The 10,227-nt window shown below is 41.9% G+C and overlaps 1 pseudogene; it reads left to right on the top strand.

Annotated features, from left to right (window-relative positions):
• Positions 1–632: 632 nt before the first annotated feature.
• On the top strand, positions 633–4,446 carry LOC100998466 (annotated as a pseudogene).
• Positions 4,447–10,227: the final 5,781 nt, after the last annotated feature.

Raw genomic sequence — 10,227 nt, 5'->3', positions numbered from 1 at the left:
ATTAAAGAACTTTTCTCAGTTTTCAAAATAGAATCTAATTCAAATTATATTATTTAAAATGAAAGTGGCTTGATTTGGCTGTACCATGAGACAGAAGAACGGAAGCATAAGAGGAAAGATATAAAAATATGAAAATTCACAACTAACAAATATAAAGAACAAATGGCATCAAATAGAGAAGGAAAATAAGAGTGCTGAACCCTCTACATTGTGTGAAAGAAATCAACTGGTCCACTTGTTCATACCAACAAATTAAAATGAAATATAAGTCTATTATTCAGAGCTGATAATAATTTTTAAAAATGTGAACTATAGCAAGTGGTGGCCTCTAGAGAATAGGATTCAAGGACATTTTGACCTTGAATTAACTTCTTTGCCATTTGTAAAGAAAATATACACCTGAATGCATTATTATCTTTTTTTTTTTTTTTTTTTTTTTTTTTTTTGAGAGGGAGTCTCCCTCTGTCACCCAGGCTGGAGTGCAGTGGCGTGATCTCGGCTCACTGCAAACTCTGCCTCCCAAGTTCATGCCATTCTCCCTGCCTCAGCCTCCTGAGTAGCTGGGACTACAGGAGCCCGCCACCACGCCCGGCTAATTTTTTGTATTTTTAGTAGAGACGAGGTCTCACCATGTTAGCCAGGATGGTCTTGATCTCCTGACCTCGTGATCCGCCTGCCTCGGCCTCCCAAAGTGCTAGCATTACAGGCGTGAGCCACCGCGCCCGGCTGCATTATCTTGATAAAGAAAACACAAGCCGCTTAAATACCACCACTTTGATAAAGAAAACACCCTTTCCACACTGAAACACTGTGTATAATGACCACGTCTCCCTTTGCTTCTTTCTATTGGATCATTCCAATGCAGCACAAACAAGCTATTCTATCTCCTGGTTTAAATCACCACCCATGTCCACATTCTTCGCCATCCATGCATCCATGGCCTGGTTTCTCTTATTTCCTTTAGAGAAAATCTTTTCAGAAGAGTTTTCTATACTCATCATCTTAAGTTCCTCACCATCAATTAACTCTCTCTTCCTCCTTCTGTCACATCTTTTCAAATTTTTACCTCCTCCTTTTAGCTACATCAGTAAACTTATTTTTTGTGTTAGAAAATTTATTTTGAAAATAATAACACACTCACAGATATCAAACAAATTCTTTACCTGCATACATTGAAAGTTGGCATCCTATTCCAGATCCTCAAAATTCCATGCAAGACAAATATACTGAAGAAGTTTTCTGAATATTTGAAATAGTTTCTAATTGAAATAACTTAAATGAAAGGAAGTCATAGGAAATAAGACTAGAAAATGTTAATATTTACACTAAATTAAAAATAAACAACAAATTTCATTAAGTGGAGAAAGATATTATATGTGTGCTACTTACATTTTATAAGAAAAGTAAGTTGATCCACTTGATAATACTAATAAATGCAAAACATAAACATAAGCTTACTATTCACAGCTAATAATAATCATCAAATAAGAATGGCAAGTGTAGCAAGTGGTGGCTTTTCAAGAAAGAGACTCAGGAGACTTTCACTTTGCATGCACTTCTCTGTCGTTGGAACGAAAGTAGACGTATGAATGCAATAACCACTGTGATTTTTAAAATATATGAAAGAAAAAAGTCAACTGTGGTCAGGCCATGGTGAGCCTTGCATGACATTCTGATATACCTTTTTCTTTATTTATAAAGCCCCACAATACACTCTCACATTGCTTGACGTTGAACCTAGGTTCAAAGGGGCATTTAAAGGTCTACAACAACAATTGATTACAGGGAGGTGGGCCACATGGGATGAGATGGGAGAGGCTGGCAGCTCAGACTGCAGGAGTTCCAAATGGAGTCAAGCAGAACTTTCTACTGATCCATTTACCCATAATGAGTTGGGATTGCTTGCAGATGAAATTAAAATATATGACAAAAATAAAGACAAAGTTTTTGTCTGTGCTAGGAAGGTTAAAGGATCAAGCAGATGGAAAATACGTCTTAGTCACTGGGATCACGCCCACCCCTCTAGGAGAAGGGACGAGCACAGTTATGACTGGGTTGTGCAGGCTTTGACCATGCACCTGCTTGTCACCTCCTTTGCCTGTATGAGGCAGCCTTCCCAAGGACCGACTTTTGGAGTGAAAGAAGGAGCCACGGGTAGTGGATATGCCCAAATCATCCCCATGGAAGAGTTCAACCTTCACTTAACTGGAGACATCCATGCCATCACAGTTGCCAATAACTTACCAGCTGCTGCCATCTACTCAAGGATTCTGCATGAAAATGTGCAGACAAGGCTCTGTATAGTCGGCTGAGATTCCTTTAATGAACAGTGTCAGAGAATTTTCAGAAATTCTCTGATTGCTTGACTAAAAAAAAACTGAGAATAAGATGGATCCAAGCACACTGACAGAAGAGGAAGTGAGTAAATTTGCCTGTCTCGACACCAACCCTTCCACCATCGCATGGCAGAGAGTATTGAATAAAAATGACTGCTTTTTCCAAAAAAATAGTAGATGTCGGCATGGATGCGGTGATCTACACTGCCGGTGGGAATGTAAACAAGGACAACTACTATGGAAAACACTTTGGAGATTCCTTAAAGAACTAAAAGTAGAACTACCATTTGATCTGGCAATCCCACTACTGGGTATCTACCCAGAGGAAAAGAAGTCATTATACGAGAAAGATATTTGCACACGCATGTTTATAGCAGCACAACTCACAGTTGCAGAAATGTGGAACTAACCAAAATTCCCATCAATCAGCAAGTGGGTAAAGAAACTATTATATATATAAACAGTAGTGTACATATATATATACACACACTGCATATATATATACACACACACACACTACATATATATATACTACATAATGGAGTACAACTCAGCCATAAAAAGGAATGATTTAATGGCATTCTCAGTGACCTGGATGAGACTGGAGACTATTATTCAAAGTGAAGTAACTCAGGAATGGAAAACCAAACATTGTATGTTCTCACTGATATGTGGAAACTAAGCTATGAGGATGCAAAGCCATAAGAATGACACAATGGACTTTCGGAACTCAGGGGGAAAGGGTGGGAAGGGGATGAGGGATAAAAGACTACAAATTGGGTGCAGAGTATACTGCTCGATTGATGGGTACACCAAAATCTTACAAATCACAACTAAAGAACTTACTCATGTAACCAAACACCACCTGTTCCCCAATAACCTATGGAAATAAAAAACTCAATTCAAATGACTGATTTCTACGAAAAAATAACCATCAGGCAGGCAAACACAGAGAAGGGCTCCTTGGCAGATTCTGTTTGACATCATGGTGGCCAGCGGGATCATGGTGGTGCTGGCCCTTACAGACAACCTCTCGGACATGAAGACATGGCTGGGAAGGATAGTGGTGGCCAGTGACAAAACCAGGCAGCCTGTGACACCAAATGATTTGGGGGTGACCAGTGTTTTGACAGTTTTGATGAAAGATACAATGAAACCAAATCTGATGCAGACCCTGATACGGACACTCGTATTCGTGCACGTGGGCCCTTTTGCGAACATCGCTCATGGCAACTCTTCAGTGTTGGCTGATAAAATTGCCCTGAAACTGGTTGGTGAAGAAGGATTTGTAGTGACTAAAGCTGGCTTTTGTGCTGACATTGGAATGGAGAAAATTTTCAACAAGTGCCAAGCTTCCAGCTTGGTGCCCAGTGTGGTTGTGTTGCTGGCAATGGTGCAAGCTCTGAAGATGCACAGAGGCAGGCCAAGTGTAACGGCTGGTGTTCCTCTTAAGAAAGAATATAAAGAAAAGAACGTCCAGTTGGTGGCAGATGGCTGCTGTAACCTCCAGCAGCAAATTCAGATTGCTCAGCTTTTTGGGGTTCCCATTATGGTGACTCTGAAGGTCTTCAAGATCCACACCGGTGCTGAGATTGACTTGGTGTGTGAGCTCACAAAACGGGCTGGTGCCTTTGATGCAGTCCCCTGCTATCACTGGCCGGTTGGTGGAAAACGGTTGGTGGACTTGGCTTGGGCTGTGAGAGAAGCTGCAAGTAAAAGAAGCTGATTCCACTTCCTGTGTGATGTTCAGCTTCCAATTGTGGAAAAGGTAAGAACCATGGCCCTGGCTGTCTACAGAGCCAAAGATATCTAACTCTCTCCTGAGGTACAAACCAAAATAGATTGTTAACACTCAACAGGGTATTGGAAATTTGCCCATCTGCCTGCCAAAGACCCACCTTTCTCTGTCTCACCAACCTGACAAAAAAAGTGTGCCAAGGGACTTTATCGTACCTCTCAGCGATGTCAAGGCCAGCATAGGTGCTGGGTTCATTGGCCCTTTGGTTAAAACGAGGACTGCCACTTGGCCCTGCTTTCATGACATAGACGTTGATATAGAAACAGAACAAATTAAAGGCTTGTTCTAAGTGAACAAGGCTTTCATAGGAATTGATTCAGGTTCCTGAAACAGACTCCTCCTTGCCTTTTTGCTGCAGTTGGAGAAGAAACTGAATTTAAAAAATGTCTTTTATTCAATGTTGGAGAAATGGTGAAATAGGCCAAGGATTTCTTCATTGAAGGTGTATTCTTTTCACAACAGAGTATAGTGTTCAGCAAAAGGACCTCCACCAAGTCTGAAAAAAACTAATTTACTTAAGTTTCAATAGAGTTTACGTTATTTCTACTGCTTATACTTTAGAATGTTTATTTTATGGGACTAAGGGATTAAAAGAGTGTGAACTACAAGGTAACATTTTCCACTCTCGAGTTTTCCACTTTGTCTTGAGCAGAAATTAATCATGGACCTAGAAAACCAAACCCTCCCAACACACACACGAGTGGGATCAAGCCATTGTGAGCCCTGAAAGACCCTATGATCTACTTTAGTTTTTAGTTATAAAGCCTCACAAAACAAGCTCATGTTGCTTGATATTGATACCTAGGCCCATAATAAATTGTAAAGGTCAGAACAGCAATTACTTACAGGAAGTTGAATGAGATGGGACACGATGAGAGTGGCAGATATGTATTGATAATGGCAGAGGCCAAGAAACATCTTAGTTAGGGATTGCGGCTCAAACAGCTGTGGCCTCTGATTTGCCCGCAGTCCTCATACAGGAAATCACAGGCTGTCTGCATCTTCATAAACCTGGATTGGTCGCCAGTTCTCATCCAGCTCTTGTAGGCATCTCCTAAATGACCCAACACAGAAGAGAGCTCTGAAGTCACTGAATCCCAGAAAGGCTCTACCCCTTTAGCAAGGGGCAGCTCTTCATCTTTGGACAGGAGGAGGAGGAAAAGGTAAGGGTATGTACCAAGAACTCTCTCTTTCCACAGCAAGTTATTGTTTTTGCTATAAGTTCACAAACCTGCGTTTCCATCTTGGGATCCTATACACAGAGGGTCATAAGTTTCCTTCAAGAAAAGGCAGGAGACATGAAGCTTCCTTCTGGAAACAGTGCTGGCAGCCCAGACTGTGGGAGTTTCAGATGGGGTCAGCAGACCTTCCTCCCTCTAATCCATCTCTCCATATCACCCCCTTTATTCCAACCATTCAATCTGCTTTCATGGAGATAATGATGCTTTCCAAATTCACTTAAGGAGCAAGGGGATATGCAAGGCATTGTTTCCTACAACCGAACTGTGGTAAAGGGGTCTTATTATTTTACTTACTTTTCAAAGTTATTTTTCTTTGCCTATCTGGAAAGGTCTAAGGAAGAAACAGATGGTCCAAAATGAAATAAATGAGGAATGTTTCATGAGGGGACTATGTACAAAGATGGGCAGGGTCAAGGGGAAAACACAATGCCTAGGGAAGCACCCTAAATGGCAGTGGTGGAGCACTGCTTCCTCCCCTAAGCTTAAAGGGACAGGGAAGGAGCAGTTACTGTTGAGAGTATAGCCATAGCCATAGCTGTAGCTGTAGGATTGGGAGAGGATGAGCAGGCAGGTGGAGAAGCCCTTCGTCACCAATGCACAGTCATAAAGGCAGAGGCCCAGATGGTGAAAATTCCAAATCACTCTCCTCCTGCCTTCCAGTCTCCTACCAGTGTCTCTCAGTGTCTCAGTTCAACCAGAAACCAAAAGGGAAAGAATATCACTGGTGAGGTACAGAGAAGCCACCCTCTTGGGATATCAAATAGGGTAGAGAAGATTGGGAAGCAAATCCTCATGGCAAATGAAGCAATCCCTCTCACCTCACCTTTCTATAGCTTCCTCCTACCTCCTGGGGTTTTCTCTAAATCTCATTGAATCATGTCTCATTTCAGCTCTATCCATCAGAGTTTTTTTATGTTTGGAAATTCTTTCTCTATTGTCAATTTTATGGAGAAATACCTGCATTTATCAAAAAATGCCTAGGAAATGATGTAGGGAAAAGAAAGAAAGATCTGACTGTTACTGTGTCTATGTGGAAAGGGAAGACATAAGAAATTCCATTTTGACCTGTACCTTGAAAAATTGCTTTGGTGAGATGCTGTTAATTTGTAACTTTGCCCCAGCCACTTTGCCCCAACCTTGTGCTCACAGAAACATGTATTGTATGGAATCAAGGTTTAAGGGATCTAGAGCTGTGCAGGACGTGCCTTGTTAACAAAATGTTTACAAGCAGTATGCTTGGTAAAAGTCATTGCCATTCTCTAGTCTCAATAAACCAGGGCACAACGCACTGCGAAAAGCCGCAGGGACCTCTGCCCTGGAAAGCCGGGTATTGTCCAAGGTTTCTCCCCATGTGATAGTCTGAAATATAGCCTGGTGGGATGAGAAAGACCTGACCTCCCCCAGTCCGACATCCATAAAGGGTCTGTGCTGAGGTGGATTAGTAAAAGAGGAAAGCCTCTTGCAGTTGAGATAGAGGAAGGCCACTATCTCCTGCCTGCCCCTGGGAACGGAACGTCTCAGTATAAAACCCAATTGTACATTTGTTCAATTCCGAGATAGGAGAAAAACTGCCCTATGGCGGGAGGTGAGACATGTTGGCAGCAATGCTGCTTTGCTATTCTTTACTCCACTGAGATGTTTGGGCTGAGAGAAACATAAATCTGGCCTGCATGCACATCCAGGCATAGTACCTCCCCTTGAACTTAATTGTGACATAGATTGTTTTGCTCACGTGTTTTCTTGCTGACCTTCTCCCTATTATCACCCTGCTCTCCTACCGCATTCCTCTTGCTGAGATAATGAAAATAATAATCAATAAAAACTGAGGGAACCCAGAGACCGGTGCCTGTGCAGGTCCTTGGTATCCTGAGTACCGTTCTCCTGGGCCCACTGTTGTTTCTCTATACTTTGTCTCTGTGTCTTATTTCTTTTCTCAGTCTCTCGTCCCACCTGATGAGATGGACCCACAGGCGTGGAGGGGCAGGCCACCCCTTCAAATGAAATGTAATTTTAAAAAGAGAAAACATATTCCTTTTGGTTAGAATGTAAGTTTGGCTGCTCTAAAAGAGATACAAAGTACGAATATCTTCAACAAGAAAGTACAGTTGTCACTCCATGTCAGCAGGTTCTGAATCCACAGATTCAACAAACCACAGGTATAACATATTCCAAAAAAAGGAGGACAGGAGTAGCTGTATAGGTACTGAGCAGGTACAGACTTTTCTTGTCATTATTTCCTAAACAATATCATATAACAATTATTTACATAGCACTTACATTTTAATAGGTATTATAAGTGGTCTAGAAATAATTTAAAGTATAAAGGAGAAAGTTCATAGGTTATATTCAAATACTACACCATTTTCTATAAGGAAATTGAACATGGGCAGATTTTGGTGTGTGCAGGGGTTCTAGAACCAATCCCCTGTGGAAACCCAGGAGTGACTATATTTAAGACCTGAGCTGGAGGCTCCAAGGCGTCATACATTAGGACTCCAAAAATTGCTGCTCCCTAATGTCTAGAGAGTTGCTCTCATTCTTGTGGTCCTACTGCCTGCCAACCAGCTCAGCATTCCAGCCTGATGGAGAAGGAAGAGGGGAAGGGAAGGTTGTGCTCCTCCTATTGATCCCATGAACCAGGACTTGCTTACATCACATCTGCTCACTTCCCATTGACCAGAACCTGGTCATATGATGTCATCCAGCATCAGGGAAAACTGGGATGTGGGTCCTTGTGCTGCTTTTAAATGCTCATAATTGTTGTGTGATTGAAAAGGAAAATGGATATTGGGGCAATGCAGTAGACTCTAAAGCTCCTGAGTGTCTCAGATTCTGTGCTCACGTCAAGATTTTTCAGGAGCTCTTCGAAAATAATGATTGATGAAGCAGAGAACAGTAGAGAAGTCTCATGCAGGGCTCCAAGGACCAGGGGCTTATACTGGATCTGCTCTTCATGGTGTGATCTCAGGAAGATCCTTGGATTCTTTAAGCCTCAGCTGCTTATGTCATATGAGGATATTACAATAGATGGTCTTTGAGGAACACATGCTAAATATTGGCAATATTATAGTGAACCAGAACAGGCATAGCTTAGTTTTTATGGAGCTTCAGGTTTCATGAGGAAGGCAAATATATCATGTCCTAAAAATGGATGGACAAACTCTTAACCTTAAGTATCCTCAATGTGGTTAACAGAGGTTCTAGTTTTCCATTAATTTCCTTTTCAGGACAACGAAGGCTGTGGCAGCTTTTCTCTCTAAGAGAGCTCAGGATGGATTCATCCACTCCTGATGCTCCTCTGTACTCCCAGGGGAGGGTGTGTCTTCTTTCCACCTGGAGGCTTCCAGCCCCTGTGCATCCTTGTCTTTCCAGAGAAAAGGCAGCCTTTGTGATGCAGAAAGGAGCTCCTCCATTTGTTCCTAACTGGATTTCATTCACCTCTATTTGGTTCCCTGTTTGATTTGTTTCTCATTCTCTATCTGGAGTTTGTTTAGGTTAGCTTTTTTTTTCCAACCCAAAATTTTGACTGCCAACTTGGGTTAAATTTGAGAGTCACTCCTCTGCCTTCCCCCTCTATCATGTATAATCGACATACAGTGGTGCTGGGTCCAAAGGGTGGGTGAAAAGGATGGACCTTGAGGCACCTCTCCTGGGTCCAAATCCACACTATATAAGGCCAGGGACAAATAACTCACTCTTTTTGTGCTCTAAGTGCATTCTCTGCCATACAGGAATAATACTAACTCTTATCTCCTAGGCTCTTGAGAGCATTAAGACAATCCCTAATAAACCCTCAATCAGCTGCTGTTTTTCAGCCAGATATGAGCTAGTCCTGTTTCACCAGTTGAAATCTACATGAACATCTCTCTTTGCATTCCAAGCGCTGAACTCCTATTTCCCCTCATGGACTCCTCTCACACAAATGTTTGCACCAACAGAGAAACTCTACCAAAGACCCCCTATGAGACAGAATCAAGTAGTTTTGCACTGTGTACATCCAGCAGAACAGTTAAGAGTCCTCCAAAGATATTGCCACATTTCAATTACCTCTTTCAGCGGCACTCAGACCTCACCCGCACTTACTCTTTCCTCTTCCGTATTGCTAAGCAGTTCAGCTCAGACCACACCCTGCCCCAACACTGTGTACAAAAGAGATTCTAGGTGCTCAGCAAAGCCACACCAAGTCATCATTTCAAAGGCACATCGGTGGTCAACTTCGGGTATTTGGGCACATATCAATAATGCCTTTTAACACAGACAGAACAAATAAAATTCTGATGAATGAAATTTTTACATCTCATTATATGTGTGTGTTCTAATGCCTTTGTGTTTTTATTTTCCTTTTAATCCAAAGCTATCACTACCATTAGGCTCTTCATTCATGCATTTATTCACTGAATGAATATTTACACAAAACACAGTGTGCTTCGCATGGAGCTAGGCACTGGGGATATAAAAGTGCTCCTCTCTGTAATGATAGACACACACTGAGCCATTTCTAGCTCACCAGGCCCAGTCATCATCACACTTGTCCTAGCAAAATGTCACATTTTCCTCATGTCAATAATGCCTGGCCTTCATTTTCATCCATGATGACCACTTTTATCATGAGGGTGTCCACTTCTTTACCCAAACTCCTGCACCTGAGAGAAAATTTCTGACCAAGATGGAGTAATGCTTGGATCCACAGCCCTGGCCAGTTGAGTGGGGATGTTTTGATCATAATGTTTTTCCCATGTCAGTAGAAAAATTGTATTGCAATAGAGAGAGCCCAGGCTTTAGAGTCAGATTTGGATTTGAAACTGGAGTTGAGCACTCCTCACCTTTTGACAGGTGGCTTATTCTCTGCAAG

Source organism: Papio anubis, chromosome 12 (assembly GCF_008728515.1).
Source record: "Papio anubis isolate 15944 chromosome 12, Panubis1.0, whole genome shotgun sequence".
Lineage (NCBI taxonomy): Eukaryota > Metazoa > Chordata > Mammalia > Primates > Cercopithecidae > Papio > Papio anubis.
This window is presented reverse-complemented; position numbering and strand designations above follow the sequence as displayed.